Source organism: Canis lupus, chromosome 23 (genome assembly GCF_048164855.1).
Source record: "Canis lupus baileyi chromosome 23, mCanLup2.hap1, whole genome shotgun sequence".
In the NCBI taxonomy this organism is placed as follows: Eukaryota; Metazoa; Chordata; class Mammalia; order Carnivora; family Canidae; genus Canis; species Canis lupus.
In genome coordinates this window covers 20,457,936-20,466,252 of record NC_132860.1, presented here as the reverse complement: position 1 = coordinate 20,466,252, position 8,317 = coordinate 20,457,936, and the positions used below count along the sequence as shown (strand labels likewise).

Sequence of the window (8,317 nt, the reverse complement as noted above, 5' to 3'; positions counted from 1 at the left end):
AATTCTCTGACACATTTCTAGGAAATAAGAAGGGACATCAGAGTTCTCAAACAAAAAAACATGTAGTTTTATAAGACTTGACAAAAAAAAAACATGAAAAAAAAAACAAAAAAAAACATGTAGTTTTATAAGACTTAACTAATCTGGGAAAGGATAGAAAACAATGATAATGTATGTGCTGGGCTTTAGAATATTCGAAGCATTTACATATGTATTATCTCATTTCACATGTTTCAGGCACTCATAATAATAGTCATTTTATAGTTGAGAAAAACTATAATTCAGAAAATGTCATGTCAGTAGCTCTGTTTCTCACAGCTAAAAAATAATCAGTACTTTAACTCTGATTTTATGACTCTAGGGTCCATGCCTTATAACTATGTGGCCTCAAACTATTATTTATGTGAGAGTTTCACAAAGTTCTTTATTTATTTATTTATTTATTTATTTATTTATTTATTTATTTATGAGAGAGAGAGAGAGGGATGCAGAGGGGCAGATGGTGAAGGGGACAATCTTAAGCAGACTGCCTACTGAGCAGGGAGCCCCAGACCAAACTCCATCCCACAATCCTGAAATCACCACCTGAGCTGAAACCAGAGTTAGAAGCTCAACACACTGCACCACCTAGACACACCCTACCCTCCAGTTTCACAAAGTTTTCTTAAGTATGTTACCTAGTTCTTTCTTGTTCAAACAGTGTGTGGGATCTCTAAGATGTTACCTCAGAAAGGAGATACTCTGGGTAGTAGTGTAGCTGACCAGACTACCTCAGCTAAGTTTCTGCATAAGTTCCCTTTTCATAGGATTCTCTCCTACTCTGATGGCTGCAAACACAACTCCATTTATCTGAGGCTCTGTGCTTGCAAGACCAGTAGTAAAAAAAGCAGCTGAATTATACTTCATCCATAACCTCTTGATAACCACAATTGCATGCATGCAGCTACAGGAAGATTAGTTCTTCAGAATATCATCCTAGCAACAAACCCTCCACCATCTCTTCCTTGCTTAGGAGAGGAAAACATATCAAAATTAAAAAACCAAAGGGAAAGATGGAATAGAAAAACAAGAAAGGCTAGAACAAAAGAAGGCAATATAAAAGGATGGTTGGAGAAGGATCAAGACAGATGATGGAAAATATGGAATTACAACTGTGGGAGGGGGGCAAGTTGTTTTTTGTGTAGCCCTAGGACCCTAAGAAGCATCAAGGGGCTGTTTCAGGGGACAGGAGAAAAGTGAAGCCAAGTAAGTGTGGATTTGAGCCTCTGCCCATCCCTTTATTCATCTTCATTGGACTTAGTGTGGAGACTCTCTGCAGGATGTGGTTTGAAAGAAAAGGGAAAGTCATCTCTGCTTCTTTAGGTGAGATTTTCTTTGATAACATCTGAACTTTTTGCCCAAGAATTATTCTGTCCTAGACTTTTTTTTATATGGTGTTCCTCTTGTTTCAACTATCATGGGTTTCAGCTACACTTTATTGGATTCTTTTCTATCTACTGCTTTACCAAAAGGTTTGATTTAGAGTCTTTTTGAAACTATAAAGATTATAATAATATTTATGATAATAACAAGGAGATTTTAAATTTGTGCCATGTTTTACAATTGTACATTTATTTCCACATCTCCTAGCAGATGATAATTTAAAACATTTGTTTGTTGGTAGAGACAATGTTTAAATTTTTTAACAAACACTTAAAAAATAATAGTGATGACTCCATCATGGATTCACTAAGAATTTCATGAATAAGAACTTCATTACTTTTTAAAGATAAATATTAGCATGTTAAGTCAATTAACTGATGTTGTTAAGATAAATGTTAGTAATTCAACAAACATTTATTGTTACTTCATAAGCAGCAGGCAATATAATATGGATAGAATGATGTATATCATTTGGTTTGTGTCTTCAAGGAATATACAATTTGTAGGAGAGGACAAATATAAAAATAACTCTGATAAAACCATTATTACAATAAGGATATTTTAAAATGCTATGAGGAATAGGGCATGTGGGAGGCTCAGTCAGTTAAGCTTCTGACTCGACTGTGTCTCATGTCATGATGTCAGGGTTCTGAGACTGAGCCCTCTGTTAAGCCTGGCATTGGGCTCCTTGCTGAGCATGGAATGGAGATGGCTTAAGATTCTCTTTCTCTCTTCCCCTCTATGCCTCAGCCACTCGCGAGCGCTTTCTCTCTCTCTCTTAAAAAATATACTATGGAGTACACAATGGAGAAAGTAACCTAACCTGTTTGGGGTTGGAGATAGAAAAAGCTTCACAAAGAAGTTGACATTAGATCTTAGGTTAAAAGAATGAGCATTTGATATGGTTTATCGGCCTTTCACTAAGGCATTCAATGAACACTTTCCTGAGATATTTGTTATTACATTAAGATATATTCCATGTAACAGTACATATAACTGTTTATTGGTACACAATCAATGTATGAAATGATTTAAAGTCACCGATAGAAAAAAAAATAGATCACCTTGCTAAATAGCCCAAAAAGTTAGAGATTAAAAAATTGATGCCGGGATCCCTGGGTGGCGCAGCGGTTTAGCGCCTGCCTTTGGACCAGGGCGCGATCCTGGAGACCCGGGATCGAATCCCACGTCAGGCTCCCGGCATGGAGCCTGCTTCTCCCTCTGCCTATGTCTCTGCCTCTCTCTCTCTCTCTCTGTGTGACTATCAGAAATAAATAAAAAATTAAAAAAAAATTGATGCCAACTCATTTTGGGATATGGCTTAAGTGATCTGCCCCAGAGTCAAGGCTCTGTCCTAGGAAACATCTTGATTAAATATTTGAGGGAAATGGACATCTGTGGCATAGTGAGTGACAGAGATTTTATAACAAAGCTTTTAAAATATCTTCTCAGAACATAGCAAAACATTTAAAATAAATACATATTGGAAGACAAAACTGAATGTACACCAATAATATGCACAATGCAAACACACATACATTCAGAGGTTTTACTTAACTGTAAGCTTAAATATATAGACTGTATAGCATCATCAAACTATAAAAATAAAACCTTAGACTACATTAATTACCAAGCACTTGGAGTTAAGCATTCTGCTAGTTGCACAAGATACAATGATGACTGAATAGGTTTTCCTCCTGGCATCTACTAAAATCATCGTGAGTGTGGGCTGCTTGAGGTTAGGACATATTCAGGTCTCCTCTCAGGGATCATTGGTAACTGCTGGTTCACTTTCCTTGATTTTCTCTTTCCTGCCCTTTCATTTTGCAGAAATCATATGATGGCTGACCTCACCACCTTTCATTGTGCTTGAGAACCCTCTCTTCAGGAATGTTTGACCTGGCTTCTTTTTTAGTACCAATGACTGGTGAAGAAAGAGAGTAGGAGTCCATAAATGAAGATGTGATGTGATACTGAACATTATCTATAGAGTAAAGAAAAGTCAAGGGATGATGTATAGATATATATGGTGTGCTTCATTTCAGTCTGAAAAAAAAATAGGTTACTATTCTTCCCAAAAATTGTGAATCCCATAGACCAGCATTTTTTTTGTTTTGTTTTGTCTTGTCTTTTTTTTGTTTTATTTTTTGTTTGTTTGTCTGTTTGTTTTTTACATTTTGGAAGGTACAGCTTCTGATTTGCAACAACTAGAATAATGAAGGTGGAGAATGAGTCCATTAGGATTTTCTTTCTAAGAGTGTAATAGAGGTCTAAATAACATATGGAATCTTCTGCCTTCCTGGAACATGAATGTCCAGTGAAATCCTGGGCAGAAGTATGACGTGGGGAAACTGGACGATTGTCAGTGGGTTTGTTCCTGTGAGCTTTTTAACTTTGTCCTTTGAGCTCCACGCTCTGCTCTTTCTCTTTTTTTTTTTTTTTTTTTTTTTGACTATTTACTTGGTTACTCTAATGGGCAATGTTATCATCCTGGTCACTACAGCTGACTCTGCTCTACAAAATCCTATGTACTGCTTCCTCAGGAACTTGTCCTTCTTGGAGATAGGCTTCAACTTAGTCATTGTGCCCAAGATGCTGGATACTCTGATCATCCAAGATGCAACCATCTCCTTCCTTGGCTTGCCACTCAGATGTATTTCTTCTTCTTCTTTGGGGCTGCTGAGTGCTGTCTCCTGGCCACAATGGCATATGACCTCTATGTGGCCATCTGTGACCCTTTGCGTTACCCAGTCATTATGAATCACAGAGCCTGTGCCCAGCTAGCAGCTGCCTCTTGGTTCTCAGGATTACCAGTGGCCACTGTGCAAACCACGTGGATTTTTAGCTTCCCTTTTTGTGGCCCCAACAGAGTGAACCACTTTTTCTGTGACAGCCCCCCTGTCATTGCACTGGTCTGTGCTGATTCCTCTCTGAACTGGAGGCTCTGACACCCACTGTCCTATTTATCCTCTTCCTTTTCTTGCTGATCCTGGAGTCCTATGTCCGCATCCTCTCCATTTTCAGGATGCCCTCAGCTGAGGGGAAACGTAAGGCCTTCTCTACCTGTTCCTCCCACCTCCTGGTTGTCTCCCTCTTCTACAGCACTGCCATCTTCACATACTTCCGATCCCTATCCAACACCTCTCCTGACCAAGAGACTGCTGTCCCTTTCCTACACCGTGGTGACTCTCATGTTGAAGCCAATCATCTACAGTTTAAGGAATAGTGAAGTGAAGGCTACACTGAGGCAAGTCCTCCACAGGACTCTGGGCCCTCAGAAACTCTGACTGAGTGAGATGCAAACCTAAGGGATGGAATGCAAGGACAAAGGACAGAAAAAAAAATTCCTCCCATGCGTTTTGGTCCGTACTTATTCTAAGAGCCATGATATACCAACTAGGATTTTGGACTTAGGAGGGTCTGTTTCTGAATGAAAGAACATGAGTGATAAAGGAGAACTTCTCTAGGCCCAGGATTCTGTGGGACCGATGTATCTGAGGATGCTGCTAGATTACATAGATTGGGAAAGTTTACAATTGTTGTACTAACAACACTACAACTCACCATTCTTTACTTTATTTTAACTTTTCTTGAACTTCTTCATCCATATCTTTTTATGATCTCCTCCTTCACACTTTCTATTTGTCCAAAATCTCTGGCTGCAACTTTCCAAGATCTTTCTCCTTTCAAAATAAAGTTTTGATGATGGCGAAAATAAATAGTAGAATTTTTTTTCATTCTTCACTCATTTTTTTGGAACTCAAAATTTCAACACATTTTGACACAGTGCTGAATATAATAGGTGATTTCTTTCCCTGTGGAATTTATATTCCAGTGAAGAAAAGAAATAATAAAGCAATACTTAAAAACTTCCACTGGCTTATAAAGTACCCAAGTACTATTAGGTTGGCAGATGAGGACTTCTTCCTCTGCAACTGTAATTAGTCTGTGGCTCATCTGGAGAAGGACTACTCCACATGGACTCTGCCTCAAATTAGTCATGTTGGATCTGAGAGTTGTTTGACAGAAAGAGTGTAATGATCATAAGTTAAGTGGACAAATATCTAGTTAACAGCTGTAAATAATCCAAGATTCTTTGTTTACTAGATTTTTATGTAATCATATTGTCACTAGATGATATCAATTGTCCTTATAAATCTGCCTATCACTCAACCAGTGCAGTAGCCCATCTTGAGGATTTTTTCCAGTGAATATAGACCAACTCTGGACTCTTGAAAAATAGCAGGCTTGGGATGTGGGCACCATAGCTTTGTGTAAACTATTCATAAGAATTTATTGATAATTAACAGAGTAAAATCACATCTACTGCATAGGCATGTTTTCTCCACAAACTCTATAAATAACTCTCTGTGTACCATAGAGGTATCAACCAGTTCAGTCTCCCACACTGTGTATCCTTCAGCTCTCCTGTACCAAGGACCTAGAAAGGCAGCACATTCTAATTATCACTATAAGAATTTGCATATTAAAAGATAGATCATGAGGTTCTGTTTCAATGAAGGCAATCACACAACTAACTGTATTGGCACCATTAAACATTTATAATCTCCAATTTTAGCCAAACTTTAATCACTCCTTCACATTCATTTTACTTGTCCTTATGTGGTAGGCAGAATAATGGTTCCCTAAATATGTCCATGTCCTAACCACAGGACCTATAAATATGTTACCTTACACAGGAAAGAGGACTTTGTAGACAGAATTAAAATAAGTATCTTCAGATGGGGAGGTTATCCTTGATTGTTTTTTAATATAGTAATAGGTAATCAGAAAGTAGGTACAGAATGAACCTGAAATATTTATTTCTGTGGCTTTCTTGCCTCCACACACCTAAGTCCACAACTACTGTCTTATGCTTTCTATATATACCTCCCATCTCCAAGTCCTAGTTGTCCTTCAGGCCCAGGCTTAGTATCAGCATTTTCATCATTCTTGCTAGCCCTGGAATGTCACTATTTGTTCTTAGTTTCCAAAATACAGTCTTTACTCTTATCTGATAGATAAAATATCCATGTCCCTAATAAGAGTGTAAGAAGGACAGCAGAAACCATATATACGTCTTCATTGTACCCACGCTCTTCACTACCCACTTCAAATACATATACAGAATGCATGTGCCAGTAAGCACACATGTAGCACTTTGCTCACCTAAGTGATTAAGTAGTGTTTGTCAATTTATTTATTATTTAATGTTGCAAAGAGATTCAGAAATACAAAGAGATAAAAGAATTAGAGTAGGATCTGGGATAGATTGATTTCAATACATAACATGCTAAAAAAAAAAAGATAGATTTTACAGACTCCAGAGTTTATAAAATGTAAATGTTTTTACAGGATTTCCAAACTCTTAGGTGCCAAAAAACCAACAAGAAGGAAGCAAACCCTCCTCCTATTGGTCCATGAATTATTATCCTTCTTCTTTTACAAAAGAAGTGTTGGATGAAGGATGGAGGATAGGTCTCAACAAAGTCCCAGGATGAGGATCTTACCATATTCCAATCTTCCTGAGGAAAATTACTCAGCAAATTTTATATGCATGGAGCTAAAGTCTCACAGTCAGTGGCAGATTTCAAGCATGCATGGGAAATTCTTTCTGGCCACTTTCCTCAGAGCTCCCTTCACATCCTTGTTCCTCAAGCTAAGATAAGAGGATTGACTGTGGGTGTCACCATTGCATAGAACACAGACACAAGTTTTTCCTGTTCTTTGGAACACTTTGGTGTCATGTAAGTGAAAATTGCTGGCCCATAAAAGAGGAAGACCACCATGAGGTGGGAACCACAGGTAGAGAATTCCTTGCACCTACCAATGGCTGACTTCATCCTGAATACAATCACTATGATGTGGCCATAGGATACCAGAATTAGGGATACAGGTATGAGGAGAATCACAACACCCATGAGGAAAATGGCCATCTCTGAAGTGTGGGTGTCTGTGGATGCCAGCATCAACAGTGCAGGGGCCTCACAAAAGAAATGAGCAATGCTATTGCTGTCTTGATAGGGTAGCCTTAGCATAAAAGTGGTATCTACCACAGACACCAAAATGCCACTGGTCCATGATCCTGCAGCCAGCTGAATACACACCCACCAAGTCATGATGCTAGAGTAATGCAAATGGTTGCAGATGGCCACATATCGATCATAGGACATCACCGCCAGAAAGGCACACTGTGTACCCCCAAAAATGAGGAAGAGTAAAAGCTGAGCTGCACATCATGTGAATGAAATTATCTTTTTCCTGGATAGCAGATGGACCAGGGCCTGAGGAACGATGTTGGTAGAAAAACAGAGGTCAGCCAAAGATAAGTTGCAGAGGAAAAAATACATGGGTTTGTGAAGCCGAGAGTCAGCCTGAACAAGGTGCATGAGAAGCAGATTTGCAAGCACAGTAACCAGGTAGACACCCAGGAATAAAATAAATAGGAGCTTCTGAGTGTGGGGGTCATCAGAGAGTCCCAGGAGGAGGAACTCTGTCACCTGCGTCTGATTTGCTGCTCTCATACTTTGTTGTTTCAGGAAGAAGTCTACATGCTAAACATAGGTCCATAGAACCTCAGATTTGGAGGGCTTTCTTTTTTAAAAAAAGGATTTCATTTATTTATTAATGAGAGACAGTGAGAGAGAGAGGCAGAGACATAGGCAGAGGGGGAAGCAGGCTCCATGCAGGGAGCCTGATGTGGGACTCGATCCCGGGACTCCAGGATCATATCCTGGGCGGAAGGCAGTCGCTCAACCACTGAGCCATCCAAGGATCCCTTGGAGGACTTTTAATTGCTCTCAATCACTATCAGACTTCCAAAACTGCGCTTTAATAAAAGATTATCATGCTGCTTTGGAGGATTTTCAGTGTTGTAAAACTTCATACTTTTAAG

General features: G+C 38.9%; 2 pseudogenes; one reads left to right on the top strand and one right to left on the bottom strand.

Annotated features, from left to right (window-relative positions):
• Positions 1 to 3,759: 3,759 nt before the first annotated feature.
• Positions 3,760 to 4,709, top strand: LOC140615419 (olfactory receptor 10A4-like; annotated as a pseudogene).
• A 2,290-nt stretch (positions 4,710 to 6,999) lies between these two features.
• LOC140615241 (olfactory receptor 2D2-like) lies at positions 7,000 to 7,993 on the bottom strand (annotated as a pseudogene).
• Between the last annotated feature and the right edge of the window lie 324 nt (positions 7,994 to 8,317).